Source organism: Drosophila virilis, chromosome X, assembly GCF_030788295.1.
Source record: "Drosophila virilis strain 15010-1051.87 chromosome X, Dvir_AGI_RSII-ME, whole genome shotgun sequence".
NCBI lineage: Eukaryota > Metazoa > Arthropoda > Insecta > Diptera > Drosophilidae > Drosophila > Drosophila virilis.
In genome coordinates this window covers 13118033-13138401 of record NC_091543.1, presented here as the reverse complement: position 1 = coordinate 13138401, position 20369 = coordinate 13118033, and the positions used below count along the sequence as shown (strand labels likewise).

The following is a 20369-nucleotide window of genomic DNA, read 5'->3' as shown; positions in this document are numbered from 1 at the left end:
CTGCAGACGAAAAACAACAAAGAAGAGAGACAGAAAAAACAGCAGATGCACAACGCACAAAAATGCCAACACACGCACGCAAACATACACAGTCTCACGCACACACACATACACGAAGGGCAGGAATTGAATTTTAAAGGAATTCAATTTGAAATGCAAACAATGCTGCAGCCACACGCAAGCATATACACACACACACACACAAACACACACAGACGCTAAACATGCCAACGCATTGCGCGCCAACTGCAACAAAATGGCAATGAAACGTCGGTGTGAGAGCAACAACTGCCAAATGAGCAAATGCACACGAACAAAGAGCGCTAGGGCGAACGTGTGAGCGTGAAAAAGTGGGGTGTCGTGTAAAATGGCTGGCAGATATTGTGCAGTCGCTGTCGCTGTCGCTGCCGCCACCGCCGTCGCTGTCGCTGTCGCAGTCGCTGTCTGCATTAACAGACTCTGCCCGCTGTTAGAGAGCCCGTTGTGCGTGTCTAATCTGCAGTGCTCGTTGTTGTTGCTCGCATTTTGCACATGCAATGCATGTGCAACACGTGTGACACATACACACGCACACACCCAAACTGGCACAGGCATATGTGGCCCCCGTGTGTGCTATAATTTTGCTTATGTTTCCAGCTTGGTTTATTTTTTTCCTTCTTTTTTTTTTTTTTTTGTTCCTTATGCCAAGTTTTTCTTTTGGTTTGCCTTTGGCACGTCTCTGGCGTTTTTATGAATCAACCGTTGTACAAATGTAAACAAACCCGCCCTCAATCCGGCAGAGACGGCAACAACAACAGCAACAACAACAGTCTGCGATAAGAGCGCAACGCAACAACATGTTGCTGCATTTAGTACGGGCAACAAGTGCATTTGCATTTTTCATGTACTTGTTTGCATATTTGCTTTGGCTTTCAAGGCGGCCGCCATTCATTTTAACTCTTTTTTGCATGCTCTTCTCTCTCTCTCTCTCTCTTTAATTAGTTCTTATACGCGCACTGCATATGCATTATGTATGCATACTTATGTTCTCTTTAGAGTGCAGCACGCTTGCCTATTGCTCTCTTTGATTAGTTTTAGTTCTTGCACTGCCGCAAATAGCTTTCTCTTTTCTGCTCGTTGATTTGATCAAACTCTTTCACAGATGTTGTTGTTATTGTTGTTGTAGCTGCTGCTACCCGAAAGTAGGCAGCACAAATCAAGCAATTTAATGTGGTCACGTTGCTGCTACTGTTGTTGTTGTTGTTGTTAATGGCGTGGTCTGAAGGATGTTGATGGAGTGGGAGGGGGGCTTGTAATGGAATGGCCAACACTTGTCAAAACTTGACTCGCATTTGTTGTCCAACTGTACTTTTGCTTAGCTCTCCCTCACCCTCTCTCACACACACGCACGGACACGCAGATTGGCCACACACACACATGCGCCAACTTTTAATCATTAAAAATTGTAACTGTTATTAATATTTAAGGGCTTACATAAAGGCATCACACACACACACACATACACACATAGCCAATGGGCAACTAACCATGTCGCATATGTGTGTATATAAGTGTAGTATAAACACACGCACACACACACACACACACACACACACACACACACACACATCAAGCTTAATTGCAAGCCATCGTGTCCGTTGTGCTCTTCTTCTTTCTGCTTCCGACTGCTCCTCCTCCTTCTCTGGCTGCTTCTTCTCTGCTCACTCTGAAATATTCAAGCGCCAATTTAAATTTAATATCGACGCGCACACACACACGACAGGCAAACACACACACATGCGTGCGAGCCACCACCACATTACAAACACACACACACACACACACATGCATTTAAAGAGAGCGAGCGGCTACTGCTTTCTCGTTTCTCGTAAATCTATTTGGCACATTCATGCATAAAGTATTTAGTATCTTTGAGATACCTTTTTAACCGCATGCCAACTACACACACAACGCCCACATATCGCCCACACACACACACACACGCACACACACACACATGTCCAGGCCGGATGACAGCGCAAAGTTCAGATGGCAGCCAACCAAAAGCGCGGACAGCAGCAAAAAGATGAGCGCCAAACGTCGACAGCGGCAGCGGCAGCGGCGACGGTCGCGGCCAAACGTCCAACACTTTCACTTGCCAATGGGCAACGGTGTGTGTGTGCCTGTGTGTGTGTGCGTGAGTGTGTGTGTGTGTGTGTCTGTCGCGCTTTGGCAAAATAAATTAATTTTAAACGTAAAGCTACGAGTATGCAAAGTGCCAGCGCACACAGAAAATACAATTTGAACTACTCAATGCACACACACACACACACACACACACACGCTTAGACGTTGGCCAATACAATAGCAGCTACGTAACAATGTCAGCAGGGGGAGGGGGGGAGGGTACTGTCGTCGGGGCGATCACAACAAAAAGTAGCCGAAAGCCGAATTCAAAGGAAGCATAAAATACAATTTGACAACAATCGAAGATTAATCGATAATTAATCGAAAACAGTTGCCGAAACCGCAAAGATTGCAAGAATGTTAAGGCCCAAAGCAAAAGAAATTATTAATAATTAATAAGTACTTATATTATTATTATTATTATATTAATAAGTACTTACAACTAGGCCAAGCTGATAATAATTAAAAACAATTTTTATCGAACTGAAGAAACTTTAGAAAGACCAAACCACAAAAACTAAACGCAACTGAATTCAAAAGAGTTTTTAGCCAAATCTGGAAATTAAACGAAATCGAAACCAAGTCTTAAAGCATAAATAAAGAATCCTTAAAGTCTAGCATAAAGCTACATTGTACTGAATTCCTGAGCTGAAATATATTAGCTAAAGACATTTATATCCTTTAGAAAGATATTGTTATCTTTATAAAATGATTCTCAAGAACAACCCAAAAGGTCCTGGAAAATAGTTAAATTACATTTAAGTTCCGACTGAAGAGCTTGTCGAAACTTCCAATTAAACAAACTTCTTGCAGAAATTATAGATCTATAAATTGGTATTAAACCCGTTTTCAAATCCCCATCTGAGAACTTCATCTCTTGTATCATATTTCAATAAAAGATCCGATTTTCATGAACAATACTCTACCGTTAATGCTTAATCCTCCAGATTGATTATTATATTTCATATTATGTATTATCCATATGAACTATAGAAAAACTTGGATCTGTCTCACTTAACTCGAATGGGGCTCAATGGATTTGCTTGGGAGTTGTTTCTTTGGATTTGCTTTTGTAGACGTTAATAGATTTTCAATTGTAATTGAATATGTATGTGCAGGCTGTGCTAGCTGCAACATGCGGCATGCAACACGACGCCCAAACGTGCAGCAAGCAATATTTAACATATAGAAAAAAGGAAAAACCCCTTTTGAAGTTTGAGCTACCTGTTTAAATATAGAGGACAAGCGGAAATTATGCTAGCTGGGCTTGGAGGGGGGGTGAGTGAGGGGTGGGGAATCTGTTCGCTAGTCTTAACCGAAACTAAGTACGGGGCGGTCGCGGGGCAAGGCAGAAGCCAAAATGTGCGGCTCGTGCGTGTAGTTTTGGCCAATGGACGCAACATGAGCCGCCCATCGATAAGCCAAGCACAACAACAAGGCCTACACAAAATACACACACACACACACACACGCATACACACACGTGCACACACACACACACACACACATACACACAGGAACTCGCAAAGGGATAATTTACGAAATTTGAATCTTAGAAAATGTTAAAAGCATTTCGCTTTCTCTGTGTGTGTGCGTGTGTGTGTGCGTGTGCGTGTGTGTGTGTGTGTGTGTAACTGCGCATGTATTTCAAAATTGCAAAATATCTACATGGACATTCAAAGTCAGCAGCAGCAGTGGCAACGGCAGCCGTCGTCCGTTCATGCTCCAGCTTCCCTTCACCTGCTCCTCAGCCCAGCCCCCTCTGGCAGCACCCCTACCCCTCCACAGGCTGTCCATCGTCTACGGCTTTCGGGCTGACGCACACACATGGAGCACATACATCTTGCGTCCTTGCTCAAGCTCATTTGTACGACGCGTCGTCTGGCTGACAGTCGCACAGCCACAGCCGCAGCCACAGCTACCCCTTGCCCCACAGCGCCCTTGGCCTGCTTCCCCCTTGCTCCGCGTCAGCCCCTTTACAAAATATGCATACGTAACGGCCAGCTTGGCTGTCTGTGGACGCGCGGGCTGGGAGGCGTGTGGCAACTGTTGTTGGACGATGGGCCACATTTGGCTTCCTGTATGCTGCTGTTGCCCCCAACCCCAACACCGACCCGCCACACACTCTTGCACACACACACACACACAGACACACGCACACACATTGCGTTGAGCTGTTTTGAATGTGTGACAGCCGCCTACTGCCACGCCCACACGCCAACTATGAGAGATGCGTGCGAGCAGAGGGAGAATTCCTTTGTTGTTGTTGTAGCTGGCTTTCGCAAGTTTCCTTGCCCAATTTTCATTTTCATGTCTCGCTTTCGAAAATGTAAACTCATCATAAGTGGACCAGAGTGCCTGTCTCAGTGTGTGTGTGTGTGCGTGTGTGTGCGTGTGCGTGTGTGTGGCCGAAAGGACTAACGCAGACGTCGTCATTGGCATCGTGTAGAGCCTGGTGCGAGGCAGAGGGATGGTACGAACGAGTGAGAGGGGGGGGGGGGGGGGGTTGGGGATTGGGTGGGCACATTGTATGCGACGCAAGTGTTGTGAATGGACACACGATGCTGGGCGCTGTCTACAATTTTCAAGGGGGCGGTGTGTGTGTGTGCGTGTGTGTGTACGGGGGGGGCAAGCTCTGAACGGAACGGATTTTACAATGTGCTGCATGTGTATATATGTATGCATACACAGGTATGTGTGTGTGTGTGCGTGTGTGCGAGGGCTGCACGATAACATTTTGTATCAAATTTAAATAATTACAGTTTGATAATAACATAAGCACGCTCACATATGTTAATGCTTATTTAACATTGTTTTAGTTATTTATCGTAAAATTAGTTCAATGTTAACATTTCTTGAGCTAAATTATATATATGTATACATACATTTCTTAACATAATGCGCAGATATTGTAAGAGTATCATGATATATTCAAATGTTAATGCTTACATATCGTATTATATATGTAAAACAATTGATGTTAACAGCAGAATGTTAGGTAAAGCGCGCCACATTCAACAGTGAAGCTATTAAGAAACCTGAACCACAACTGAACTTATCATATATGTTTTTTGGTTTTGCAATTTAAAACTATTGTCAACCTGAAAGAGAATCGACTTAGTCGTCTGTGGGGAATTCCCGCAGTTCTGTGTATTATGAGCTATTCGAGCAGCACCTCTTGTCCCACCGGCTGCGGGTGGTTGCTAGTTCCTGGCAGGGCCAAGAAGTCGCAGAGTGTGTGTGCGTGTGTGTGCGTGGACACGCATATGTATGTGTGGCGGTCCATGGTCCACGTGGTGCGTTGTCTGGCAACAAGCAGCCAGCCAACCACCGGCCACAGACTCGACTTGGCTCGCACCACCGCAGCTCGCCACGACTTGGACTTCGGCTTCGGCATCGTGAGCTCTTTGCTCGTTTCTCGTTGCCCGCTCCTCGTTCCTGGTTCTCGTCTCGTTGCTGGCTGTTTCTTCCTGGCGGCGTGTTTCCTTTTTTGCGTAATTTACGAGATTATTTCGCACACACACACACACACACACACGTACGCACACACACATGGACACACAGCCACGCATAATGATGTTGGCTTGTCTTGGACAGCGGGCGGTGGGCGGTGGGCGGCTGGCTAGTGGTTGGGTGTGGGGTTGGTTTTTTGGGTGGTTTGGCTTGTCGTAGTTATTGCTTGCGGGCATTCATTTTAATTTTAAAACAACAGCAAACGAGCAAGGCCTAAAACATACAACGCTTACAAATGGCAAACAATTTGAGACTCACTCACACACACGACAAGGTGTGTGTGTGTGTGTGGGCGCTTTAAGGGTTGCCAGGCATATCTAATGACAGCCAACTACTCGCATCCAATATTCATCTGTAGCTGGTGCCCGGCGGTCAAGTGAGCATTTCGAGAGCTTCATAGACGATATAAAATAAATTTATATCTCTATATATATATATAGATCGCATGGCTAAAGTAGAAAATAGAGACAAAGATAGAGTTGGAGATAGAGATAGAGATAGAGATAGAGATAGAGATAGAGATAGAGATAGAATATGTATCTCAGCCTAGGCTTAAAACGTTAACGAGTTATTGGCGCTCTCTCTATTAAGAAAATTTCGTCAACAAAATTGAGTTTTGCTTCTTGAATACATTTTTTATGAGATTAAAGCAATTTCTGATTGAGCACTTCTTAGCTCAAAAAAAGAATAAACTGAGAGGGATCCGGGATGTATTGCAGATCAATACTCTTAGATATCGTAGATATGACTCACTGCGGAATATATATATACATATATATTCACAACTACAATCTGTACTTTGCATTTTGTCTAACCATGTTAGGTAGATGACAATTTGGGCTGGAGAGCAAATCTAGCCCGCAAATTCTATATGAAAATATCGACAACTTCCAATATTTTCAGTAGAACGGGCAATTGTTAGCTGCAAATTGAATTATTTTATTATAAATTTAAGAAATAGATAACATTGGCTGATAAATGTGAAAAATCAGCTTCACGAACCGCAGCTACAAACGGAGAGTTGACTTCATACGAAATTCATAGTTGTATACCCTGCACTCATTAAAAATGGCTAGAAAGGGTATAACGGTGTTGTGCATATATATGCAACAGACAGAAGGAAGCATCTGCGACTCCATAAAGTATATATATCAGTCGATTAGCAGACGAGTCGATCTATGAACCGATGAGAGCTAGAGTTTTAAAATTTGCAGCCTAGTTTCTTCTATGTTTCTCCTAGAGGAAGGTTTAGGGTATCTCCTAGTCGGGCACTCTTGACTAGACTACTCTTGTTGACTTTTTTAGGCTTGCAGTCTCTCATTTTGAGGTATCTAAATTTGACGCATTCAAACATATAAATAATATACATTTATAAATACCACGCGGTTAAAAGTTTACGAGCGAAAGCTGAAACTTGGATTTTTCATTCAATTCAATTTTGATATTCAATTTTTAAATATCTCACGTAATATGTCTGATATTTGAAAAAAAGAGCTTGGTATATAAATGCATAGTATCTAGATCTAGATATGTATAGATATATATATATATATATATGTATCAGATGTATATCAGCTCGTGCGATGTCCTTGGCGAGTATCTCATGCTTGGCCGGCTCGAAACAATGGCTGGTCTTGTTTAAGCCTTTCATGTGGCTGGCAGTATCCTTTGACTGCCCACTGCCACGCCCCAAACGCAACAAAAGCGGAGACTGCCGAGACTGCGGCATTGTGGACACTTTCAGTGTCATTAGTTTTGAATAAGCCATAAATTAAAGATTAAAATATATGCAGCATGCGGCAGCTTCTTCTGCTTCTTCTCTCTCTTTTTTTGCTGCTCTAAATGGACAAGGCCTAGCGGCCGGCGGCTATGAAAGGAGTTACAGAGGGGCTGGAGGGGGGGGGGGATGGATAACTTGATGGGTTGCAAAGTGAGAGGGAATTATAAGTCCAAACAATGGCCAAAAGGCAGCCTAACGACTTCGAAGGAGAAGGAGAACGCGACTAGCGCGTGTGGAGGGGCGGTGGGGGGGGGAGCGTGTACAATGACGGCGCAAGTTTGGTAGCCCCCCTTCCACTTCGCCTTCTCCACACCCCATACCATCAAACACACACACACACACACACACACACATGGACACGCGGCCAACCCTCAAAATAAAGCATTGCAAAATTTGCATATGTGTGTTTGCATATGTGTGTGTGGGTGTGTGAGTGTGAGTGTGAGTGTGTGCCAAAAACTGCTGGCGTAGGTAAATTAGTTTGCTTCTATATGCGTGAGTGTGCGTTGGTGTGTGTGTGAGTGTGAGTGTGTGCGAAGGTGGTGCGCACTTTCCAGCCTTTAAAATTGTAAGTTTATGCGTGTGTGTGTGTGTGTGTGTGTGCCTGAGGGTGTGTGAGGCTGTGGGCTGGCCAGCCTGGGCAGTTGTTGGACAAGCACATACACGCACACACACACACGAGCACACACACACACACACAGGGGCACACGCACGCACTTGGCATCTCGTTTTGACGCATGCCCAAATAAGTATGCAACACAATTGTGCTAACTATGTTGTCTCCGGCTGCCGCTGCCCGCAAACTGACTTGGCGACTGTAGTTGATGGGGTTAGCAGCAGGACTCGAGGACTGTGTGTAAGTGTGTGCGTGTGTGTGCGTATATCCTATTGTTAAATGCAAAGCGTCTACAACAATGGACTGAAGCAACCCTTACGAAAACAACCAGCCCCCACCTGTTCCCCTGGCGGCAGAGCATGCTCTGGCAACTATAACTACAACTATAAACTACAAATGAATGCCCATGTTCCGTGTTGCGCCCAACTTGTGCCCAGAATACGCAGCCACCCGCTGCTCTTGTCTAAAAACAACATTCGCTTTTCAGTTTTGATTATCAAAATAACTTAATTTATGTTGTTGCTGCCAGTGTGTGCGTGTGCGTGTGTGTGTGCGTGTGTAAGCCGCCACTAAACGGGCAGCTTAAGTGACGTAAATGTGGCAGCTTCACCGAGTTCTTGCCAGTTGTTCGCTGTTCCCGCTGTGCTTGTTGTTGTTGTTGCTGTTTTTGAACTTTTATTTGAGCCATTAGAAACTTTTGTCCAACATTTTTGCACTTTGATTGTGATTGCTATTGCTATTGCTGCTGTTGCTGTTGCTGTTGCTCCCTCTGTTTTCCTTAATTCGAAAAGTATTTATCTGACAAGCTGCTAAGCCTCGTCTAGATAACATATGTAAATTTATAAAATTCCTAAATAAAAATAAGAATGTCAATGGCAATAAGAGTTAATCATCGTTTGCCTAAGCTAAATAATATTTAACAATAAATAATTCTTAAAGCTTCTTAAAAACAAGTAGATACTAACATCTAGCTATAAGCACTGGAAGCCCTTCATTTAACCTTGGCATCGATTCTCTGTTCTACACTTAGCGAAAAACACTGTACCAAGTGCAAACTGGCAACTTCAGTGATATATTTCGATATAGAAAATTTCGCATACTTGTTTTTGATTTAAGTACAACGTTTTTGGGCCCATATATCCCAATACCGAATTGGCAAAGGTTGAAAAACCCCTGGGGTCGATCTATAACGCAGACTCGATACATTTCTAAGCAATTTTCATATATATCAATTATCGAGCGTCAGCTCTAGGCTGGCTTAAACTGAGAGCGAGGTCTAGCTTGGAAAGCCGTCGTTCTTATCTATTACTAACACTATCGATAAGCCGGCATGAAACTTTTAAGGCTATCGAAATTATCAATTACTATCGATAAGCCAATATTATATTGTCGGTTAAATCGAAAGGAGCAAACTCTATCGTTAAGAAAATATGAAACTATTAAGTTATCGAACTTATCAAATACTATCGATAGATTAACGAGGTTATCAAAACATCATCAAATACTGTGGATAAGCCAATATAAAATTTATAAGGCTATCGAAGTTATCAAATTTATCAAATGCTATCGATAGATTAACAAAGTTATCGAAACATTATCAAACGATATCTTTCATTTCTTAACTTTCGATAAGCCAATATTATTATAACGAAATTGTATTATATCAATTGATGTTATCGCAATTATCAAGCTATCGAATCCCACGAAAGTTGGAAAGTAGAAAGTGGTTGAAAGTGGAAACTTTAATAACTTTTATGATTTAAGTACTTAGAGCACAAAAACAAGGATTAGACCTCATTAAGTGATGGTTCACGCCCACACACTCACATCCGCACGCCCACAGACCCGTTCGCAAAGTGTTTAGCTCTGTTCCCTCTGCTAAGCACTTCGGCATTCTATATAATTCCATAGCGCAGTGCTTTCAAGTCCGAAAAAAAAACAAAAGCTCGGGCCCAGCAGGTCCAATTAAACATAATTGCGTGGCCGCCCTCTTTGAAGCCCCGCCCACACAGCTAGCGACTGGGGCTAAAAACAGAAAAATAAAGTTGCGCAAAAGTTTTTGCCCTTTCTTAAAAAAAAAAATAATAATAAATAAAAAGAAAAATTAACTTATTATAAGCAAAATGCTCGACTGGGCAATGCGCTTTATACAGCTGCCACGGGTCGAAATCCCTAATGGAAATGTTAACAAAATAGTTCAAAATATTCAAAAATAAAAAATGGTGTATAAATCTATATGATTGTAGGTAGAACGAAAAGGTGACTCCGAAAAAATTCGTGGCATCGCAAATGAAAATGATTGAAAGCTGTTCCGAAATCCTAATCAGAAATAGTTTCGCAATATTTTCGGAGTTGGTTCGGAATTGTTTCAGAGAAATTTTCGGAGTTTTTTTTTTCGGAGTCAACTTACCCAACATAAAATGTACAAGTGATATGATTATATATCCGTTACGATGACTCGGCCGACCCCTTCGATGACTGAGTATCAAAGGGCAATAATGCCACCGCTTTTTGGCCCCCGAGCAGGCGATGGCCAGTAAATAAGTGGGCTTCGATGATGGACATAATGAGCTGGGACCCTTGGCCCGCATCCACATCAACATCCGCATCTGCATTCGTATTCGCACAGGGGTTGGCCACGCGGTAAATGAAAATCGACATTTATATACATTTAAAATTAGATGCTAAAGAAAAAAACAATAGACACTTAGAATGCTCGACAGGCAGATACCCAGTATGCATGCACCTTGCGATCGATAGAAAATTGTAAATTGTATCTGAGCTGATATCGAAAGAAAAGGGTATGCCAATAGTCAGGCTTTATATTTGAGTCGAAATAGTGTGAAATACGACTTAGATCTAACCATCTTATATAGATATATGTGTGCATGAAAGGAAGCAGTCGTATGCCTTAGGCCTAAGGCATATGCTCAACATCTGCTTCGCTTACAGGGTATATCAAGAATCGGCAAGTCGACTTTATAATGCTCAGTAAATAACTTAAGCAGCAAACCCAGCCTCACGCCGACGACCCCCCTCACAAATACTCATCAACTTGTATACATATAGCGAGTAATTAATATAAGGCGTGGGCACTCGCCCATTGGTCAATTGCTTTGTCGAAGAGTCTTCTCTTTTCGGTTTGTTCAAGATTATTAAAATAGATCAAATACTTTATAGAGAGAGAGAGAGAGAGAGAGAGAGAGAGAGAGAGAGAGAGAGAGAGGGCAGGAGATTGAAGAAGACAGAGAAGAAGTGAGACAAATTTATTCGCCTTGGCTAACCCTGTTAACCCTGAAGAAAAATAAAGAAAAAGCAAAGACTTAGGAAAGTACTTTCAACTATTCAGTAGTTCATTTAATACTCAGATATTACGATTTGAAGTGTGGATAGCTCAGCTACTCTCAGATTGATTTAACAGTTCTCCTTTGTGCGACATTCGTAAACGTTTTGCTTGCAGCAGATTAGATGATGTCTGCTTATCTTGTTAATCTGTATCTGATTCAACCATTTATTTTTTCGTGTGGCATTCGGCAATGTTTTAGCTGCCCCCTATGCGTAAAATGTTCAAATGGAGTTTGAAAAGTAAGCTCTATAAAAGTACACTTTCCTACTCTTACTCTCTGTCTCTCTCCATCTGTCTCTCCCTAACTCTCTCTTGATCTTCCTTTCTCTCTTGCTCCCGTTCTTTTATATATATATTTTCTTTGTGCGGCATTTATCAGTGTTTCGCCGTCAGCATATTCATACAGAATAGATATATGCAGAAAGTGAAACGTTTACGAATGCCGCACAAAGAAGAACTGCTAAATTATATTAAAAGTTTACTTTTGCATTCGCTCCTAAAGCTATTGAAATTTGGCTTAAAACATGAAAGCTGTTGGCCCATATCTCAGAATTCACAGCAGGTTCTTAAGCTAGTTGAAAATATACATATATATGTTCTTGAACAGCATCAAAAACCGAGACGATTTCTCTCGAGTCGCAAGCCGTCTCGATAAACTTGGCAAAGAGTTTTGTTGCAAGTAGAAGAGCATAAGAATCGGAGCCGGCCGACTATATCCCAGATCCTATATCATATAGCTGCCAGATGAGTTGAACTTTTGTTTCCTTCAAGATATCCTTACCAATCTTAGCAAGACAAGCCGAGCCAGATCTTAACAGTAATGGAGCACCAGGAGATGTCAGGCATCTGCGTTGGGTCCACAAGGGTATAAAATCTTCGGTACTTTAAAGACAACACTTGTTTCTTGCTTTTATTTTATTTATACTTATATATATATATATTTTATTTTTTTTTTGCTACTTGCCGCCTTTTACGCAGTTTTTTTACTTTTTTATTCGCAAGGAACTTGCGATTGCCACCCCTTTACTTGATTTGTGTGGACCGTTGTCCGCAGCAAGAGGCGGGGATATGGGATATGGGATGTGGCAGGAAGGACGAGCAGGACTCTTGGGCCTGGGCCTGGGCCTGGCCGTGGTCCTGAGGCTTACTTTTGCTGCTGCCTTGGCGAATATTTTCTCTCTCTTTTTTTTTTTTTAGTTTTATTTACTCGCCTCGCCTGCCGTGCACTTTATGTCCATTTTTTTCGACATGTATTCGCCGCGTGCTTTTTTCCGTTTCTGCTTTCTTTTCACTTTTTTTCTTACTTTTTTTTTTTGTGTTGTTCGGTGTTTAAATTAGAACTTTGTTCGTGCTTTGAATTTTTAAGTTATAAACTCAAGGGGGTATTTTTTTTTTTTGCTTTTTACTTGGACTTTTTTTCGAAGGCGTTGCTCGGGCTAAACAGAAAAAAAATATATATGTGCTGGCCGAGAAAAAAAGGGGAAAATGAGTTTCACTTTTGCCTGCAAGGGGGCGGCGGCGGGGTGGGGCAAAGTGAAAGTAAAAGCGAAAGTGAAAGTGCGTGGGCAAAAGCAAAGGAAGAAGACATCAGCTTGAGCAGTAACAAGGCTGGCATGGTGACTGTGGGAGGGGGGGGGGGGGGGGGTGGGTAGCTGTTGTAGCAGCCGTTGATACATTGCGTCCACTCTAAATGCTCCACTGTGGCCGCCCGAGCAGCTGCTGCCATAACCGGAGCGAGGCCCGCCAGGAGCGCAACTCCTGCGAGAGCCACGCACACTTGGGTTATTATCAAATTGAATAGAAATAAATGCGACTGCATGTGAGTTTAAATTGTGCGAGTACGCCCACGGGCAACAGTTTAGTTAGCCAAGGGGGCGCGAGTGGGCGTGGCTGTGGGACTGCCTGTGGCAGTGGGAGTGGGCTGAAGCGGCGCAGACTAGTTGCTGGGCAAACGGAGCGAGTCGAAACTAATGCGAGGATAATGCAAACTGTTGCCAATTCGGGGAGCAGAGAGTGTGAGGTTCTTTCTCGTAGGTGGAGAGGGTGTAGGGGTGGGGGGGGGGGGGGTGTTGTAGTTGAGGGGGAGTCGAGCAAATGCCTTCTAAATATTTAATTATATAGCTAGAGCTGCAAGTCGCAGCTCGGCATTCAAAACTAATTGTTGCTATGAAACGAATCTGAAGCCGCAGTCCGAAACAAAAGCATTTTTGATAATTATAATTGAAAAACATTTTAAAAGAAGCATAATTAACTTGGCTTCAATACATCGAATCATATTTGCAACCAAATTTTGTATTCAAAATAAACATTGAAAACCCCTTTAGAGCCCAATAATATAAATTAATCCAATCATGATATATGCTAATTTTGCGTGGAGAACAAATCTAGCCCGCGGTTTCTATATGAAAATATCTACAACTTTCAATATTTTCAGTCGAATGGGCAATTGTTAATTATAAATGAAATTATTTCAATGTAGAACAGGTTAAGGTCTCAAACAAAATCTTGTTACAGAGCCTCACGAATCGAACCTAAGGGCGGGGTTTTTTGTGCCCCGATCTGAGCATCTACAACAGAAATAAAGTCTACCTGAAGTTCTCACAGTTGATGGAACTTATGGATATAAGGCCACGATGACTGCTAGACTGTAAAATGCAAGCAGTTGCTTTCAAACTGTGACAATGGAATATATCGAAACATTGTGATTTCGATAGACTCCTTTGTACTGCAATCGGAATTTCGAATAGCAACTATGCAATGCATTTAGAGTGCTTTGAAAGTGCATTTTTTGCACAAAAAGCCATATCACGACTTGGCTGGGCTACGAAAGGTGCTGAGATCGACGCTCGCTTATGCTTACCGTATCAGGACCATTAATTGTCCGGCTATCTCTTTAATTAACATGAAGTGCTGAAGGACTCGCCAGAAGCCGTCGCTTTCGCCCCTTTTTTGCCAAAGAATTTTCACTTGACTGGCGATTGGAAAAACCAGCTGAATTACGTGCAATTACTTAGACAGATAATATCTAGCCGTGGAAGAGGGAACTATCTGCAATTGAAAAAGGCTCGATGCTCACTTTTCAATCGCAATTGTCTCAACTATTTGCATCAAAGTGAAATTAATGTAATGAAAGATTTATACAATTTCCATTTGCCAACTCAAAGGGAAAAGTCCTCAACTGGAAATGGGACAGCTGAGACATGAAGATAAACACATGCCTAGAAGGAAGTGCAGAAAAAAAAGGCCAATGTTTGGCTAGAGAGTGTGCGACTAGAAAATACCCTGTAAGCTGGAGCAGAATTGCATAAAGCTATTTGTAACTTATTTATATCAAAAAGTAATTACGCTTGACTTAACTTTGCATCTAGTTTGGGGAGTGTGAAGGCAATGGATATGTTCACATCAAGTAAGCTGTTTCGAGATCCTTAAAGTTTCTCAGTTCAGCTGGACTTTCGATGGATAAGGTTGATGGAGCTGTCGTCGGTTAGAAGCTGCTTAAAAAACATTTAAGGACTTTATACAGGGTATTAAGAAACTACGAAAAGTGGACTTTGGACCTTGGAGAGTGCGGACTCACCATTGCCAGCCTCCGCTTCCGCTTCTTACGCCATGTAGAAAAATTACATTAATGTGTTTTTTTTTTGTTTTTTTGTTTGGCATTTTCCGACTAACCCCAAGACACAAGAGGCACAAGGACGAGGTCGGCAACGGAAACGGCAACGGGAACTGGCACAGAGGGAGCATGGCTCATGGACGGGTAATGAGGCCGAATGCAACCCTATCTTTTGCTTTGTTATTAAAAATTTCCATTTAAAAATAAATGAAAACTAAATAGAAACTGAAAAACGCGGGGCAAAAATTTTGATTTTAACCCCGTTTTTCAGCAGCGAAACGTTGCGTCGCGCGGCGCTGCCAAACTTTTTAACCCTTTTCTTTAATTAAAAAAGAAAATGCAAAATATATAGATATAGATAGATATATATATATATATATATATATATATATGCATATATACTAACAAATATATGTATAGAGCAGGACAGCTGGCGCTGAATTTTAAAATGCTTTTCAATACAGAAAAAAAAAAGAAAAAAGAAAAACGAAGCGGAATAAAAATAAGAAATAGCAAGACGAAGGCAAAGTACATAAATTTCGACAGCCGTTGCCCCGAAAGGGTTATACGCCAAAGGGTTGGGTTGGGGTAGGGTGGGGTGGGGTGGGGTAAGCGGAAAAACCAAAGAAAAAGTAAAGTAATTATTTTGCATTTGCGTAGATAAAATTAACGAGAAAGAAAGAAAAAATAACCAAAAAAAAGCAGAAGGGAGAAGGCAGCGCTGCGGGGCAGTGACAATGGCCGAAACCCCAACCCCAACCCCAACCCCAAACCGGAGCACTGCCCACACAAAGCCCACCCCCAGCGGCGTCACTAACCCCATCATTATGCCAATTCAGCTGTCAAAACTTTGTGCGTATTTTAATTTTTCTTCTCTTTTCACTGTCTTTTTTTTTTTTTTTTTTTTTTTTTTTTGTCCTCGTCGCGTTTTATGGCCTGGAAAAGGTTCGGCGGAGCAGCCTGGGCAGTTGACTCGGGGCTGGGGACAAGTGCTCTGATTGGGGCGTTCATTTTTTTTTTTTTTGTATTTTATTTTCTGGCCGAGCTCTTAAGTGCGTGCGCTTGATTTTCGTCGCTGTGATTCCTGGCCAAAAATTTGAATATGCATGGAACGTAGCTACGAGCCTTTGATGCATGCCACGCGCGTAGTTGGCGGCCATTACAAGGGGGATGGGCCTTGGATGGTTGTGGGAAAGGGATTTAAGCAAGTTGGGTTCGATTTGAACTCTGCTAAGCTCTAAATGGTTGCATTATAATTTACTTAATAATTCATATAAAATAAAATATATCAAATCAAATAATAAAAGACCGAGCAGCTAATAACCTTCTACCGAATATTGAAGCTCGTAAATGTTGATTTGAAGCTATGGAAGCTATATGATATAGTAGTCCGATGTTGATAAGTAAGCTGCATATGTCTGAGAAATATGCTGAACCCTTTGAATGCTGGATTTTGCTAAGATATCTCGAAAAGACAAAAAGTTTTTCATACTAGTAGCTAATATACCACTGATCGTTCCTATGACAGAGATATGATCTGATAGCTCGATCCGGGAGAATGATGGATGGATGGATGGACGGACGGATGGTTACATGAAAGGATGGTTACAGACGGACAGACGGACTTTATCAACTCGATTATTGATTATGGGATCGAAGGTGTCTTCTTATACATATAGATATTCTATGTGAAGGAGTCGGAAAGGACACTTAAGAAATTGATCTGATCTCCAACCTAGCTTATTTAAAAATCTTTAGCCTCTCTTGGCTTCTTGTTGAGCGCAAATAGCAAGTCAGCCAGTTGTAGCTGATACGACAAACTATATAGGACTTTTCAGATTTATTCAATCAGCAGGCAAATGCGTTTTATGGGTGAAAATAAGTGGAAATCCGTGGGCATTCGTATTCTTTCCCAGTGGCATCATTTAGATATTTATCTGCCACACTAGACCAACCGCCCCCCCCTACACAACTCTTATCAATTCAGCCCCCACCCCCCCTACACTCTCTCTGCTGCAACGCCTCTGCTTGTTTGATTTGTACAGTTGTACTTTGCACTCGTTACTCCATTTACTTGTGCCTTGCTGCTTAGCCCGCCTCTCCCCTTTCCCGTTCGCCTACCACAGCCAGTGCCACCTCCTGGAAGCCAGCGCCTTACGCACTTTTTTGCATACCAACAACAACAACAACAAAAAAATCAAGAAAAAAGGGGTTGATTATGGTCACTAGCAAATTGGTAGTACGCAACGTCGGCCCCTTACCCGCCCCCTCAGCCGCCCAGCGCGGTCCAGTTGGACCAGGACAGGACCAGGACCAGGCGCAAGGCGTCGACAACGAAGGCAACGGCGACGGCAACGGCGACGGCGACTACGACAAGGACAAAACAAAAACGGGCAAAAGTGGATGTTTTTTTTTTCTCCTTTCACTTGGTTGCTGTTGATTTTCCTCTTTATTTATATATATATATATATAGAAATTTCTTTTTTTCTCTCTTTATTTTCCTCTTTTTATTTGATTCGCGCGCAATTTTCGGTGTTAAGAATTTTTCGAGCTGCCCCCTGCCCCCGGCCCCGAAGGTAGTGTCTACATAAGATATTTATGTATACTATGCAGAGAGTGTGTGTGTTAAGGGGGTAAATTGAATGGGGGCGAGAGTTGGGGCATTCTTGTCTGTTTATAATGGTTTTTAAATTTTTGTAATATTTCAATGTCATTTCGCTAATGCGACGCGGCCAGCACAGCTCGAGTACAGTTGGCAACAAAAGGCCCAACAAAATAGCGGTTAAGCGGCAACTTAATTGCGCCAGCGCCATCTATCGGCCAGCAGCGGCAGATGCGGCTATGGCACAAGCCTAATTTCAATTGCAGGCCAAGTACAGCAAATGGAATCACATGAGATATTTGACATGGCGCTCAAACTTGGCGCATAAATAGCAAGCACACACATGCACACACATGCACACACACACACACACATGCACACACACACACACAGATGTGCTCTAAAATGTTGTCAAATAAACAAATAGACAGCGCGACAGACAGAGAAACGCATTTCGCTTTCAGCTTTTGGCCAGCGGCATAAGTTGGACTAAAGGGGGTTAATAGGAGCAGGGGGGTTGCCCACGTCTTGACGCATGTGAAGTCAAATGGGGGTAGCAAGGCACACACACAGCACACACACAAACACACACGCACACACATCCAAAGTAATCGCACGTCCAGTGAAAAAGTTGTAAAAAAAAAAAAAACAAAACTAAAAATTGAAAACTGCTCGACTGGCAGTTATTCTATAAATACAAAATATATACGAATATATATAAAAGGAAAACTGTTGTTCATATAAAAATCGGAGAAAATCAGACGAATAAATTGATATTTGTTGTAAAATGTGCCTTCAATTTTACTTAACTCAGCTGCCAATGCGCTAAAATAGAATTATTTGAGTATGAGAAAAACTCAATTAAAAAAAAATAGTTACAAATGTCCGTCATGAAGGAGCTTTTCCTGGAATTGAGCATATGCAAGTGTCGGGTTCAGTGGGAAAGCCCGCCCGAGCCTTGATGCACTTTCTACAGAGCTGCACCTGCAGAGCATAGTTCTTGTGTTTGGCTGTTCTGTTGCTTGGCCTGCCGCTATTTCAATACGCACTTACAGGGTATTGAGACTAAAAAATCAACTCGAAAACAGTAAGCTGCCAGTAGCTGTCCTTATGTTGCTGCTGGCTGCTTTCGCTTCTGGTCCAGTAAAAAATTCATGCGTCTTTGTGTGTCCTGGCGCAACGGCTCAGCGAAAGCGCCGCACGGTCGAACGCACGCATTACCACACACACACACGCACACACACACACACACACACACAACAACAGTCACATCCTGAAGCCGCAGTCACATAACTTGGTATCACAGCTGCCTTCATGTGCTCCCCTTCCAGGAGTTAAGTGTATGTGTGTGTGTGGGTGTGTGTGTAAGTGTGAGTCAGCTGCTGACAAATTCTGGTTCGACTGTGGCAAGCAGCAAGACTTCAGCCTAATTTTCACATAACCCATAAGTTAAAATTCGAATTGAAGTCGTGTATTATTCGGCAACTGAATTATCAATATTTGAGATGACTTTCAGCCAAGTTCGAGCCAAAATCCCAACTAAAGTAACGAACATTAATTTCATTGAATTTAGAATTCACAAAAGCGTTTTCCGCCAATTTACCACTGTTGCGGGTGAAATTTGCGAAGTTCTTATGAAGGTCGTCGAAAAAAAAGTTTTAAGCCAATCGGACAAAACTTCAAACTTGGCCAGAAAAATTGTCGAGTTGCATTTCGCACAAAGGATCTTGGAGCTTGCAGAAAATGTGAAACACGTCTCGAATGATTTTTCATAAAGGATTTTCCGAAAAGTGTGAAACACTTCTCAAATGAATTTGAATAGTAAACAAAAGAGCTTCATACAAACGCATGGAATTGGAATTGCTCTGAGTAATCCCATAAGGGAAATATAGTGAAAAGTTTAGCTTTCTAGCTCTTGCAGTTTTATATATATAGAGATAATTTTATATATAGAGATAATTATATATTTGTAGTAACGTACTCACCTGTCAATTCCCACGCACGATGTTTTTATTGTCATCGATCAGTAGGCGAGAGGCGAACTTCTATGTAAACACATCACTAAAAGAAAAGAAAAGTAAAGTTTAAAAACGCTGCTTGCTCGTCCAACCTTATTAGAGTGCGTGAGAATCGCTTAGAAGAGCAGTATTCATGAATACGCTTCATGTTCATTTTCAGCTCAACTCGACATATAGACATTTTAAAATACATACGTACATGTGTGTTTTCAAATACATACAAACAAACATGCATACATACGAATATAGTAAGGCATAGTTAAGTTTATAATACGTACCTTTTTTTCAATTTTCAGGTTTCAAATTGATGCTGCCTCCTCCGACAAACATAGAGTTTTGGTCGCCTACTTAAATGTTCAAGCCGCCGCCTCCTGCTATGATCAGGCGGCCGTCTCCTCTTTTGCTCAAGCTATGTCCAAGTAGCCGACTCCTGCTATGCCCAAGTCGCCGTCTCCTGCTATGCCCAAGTCGCCGCCTCCTCCACAGTTGAAGCTGGCACCTTTTTAGAGTGAAACGTATGGGACTTACTTGAATTTATGAGAATCGAGTAGTAGGGCATACATTATTTTTTGAAGCGCAGCATATAAACATACAAACTTTATGCATACTTTTATTCACATATATAACTACATACATAATATATACATATGTACATGTAATACATACACATATACGAACAAGCATACAGAGTACATACATACAAACATATTTACAT

The 20369-nt window shown here is 42.1% G+C and overlaps 1 long non-coding RNA gene across 4 annotated transcripts in view; it reads right to left on the bottom strand.

Moving 5' to 3' along the window:
* Positions 1–20128, bottom strand: part of LOC138911780 (uncharacterized) — a 44946-nt gene extending 24818 nt beyond the window's left edge. For 3 of the 4 annotated variants that reach the window (XR_011417424.1, XR_011417425.1, XR_011417422.1), the window contains exons 1-2: positions 19933–20128; positions 19622–19697 (exon numbers count right to left, since the gene is read on the bottom strand). This is a non-coding gene — a long non-coding RNA (uncharacterized lncRNA). The other variant, XR_011417423.1, reaches the window with a different exon arrangement.
* Between the last annotated feature and the right edge of the window lie 241 nt (positions 20129–20369).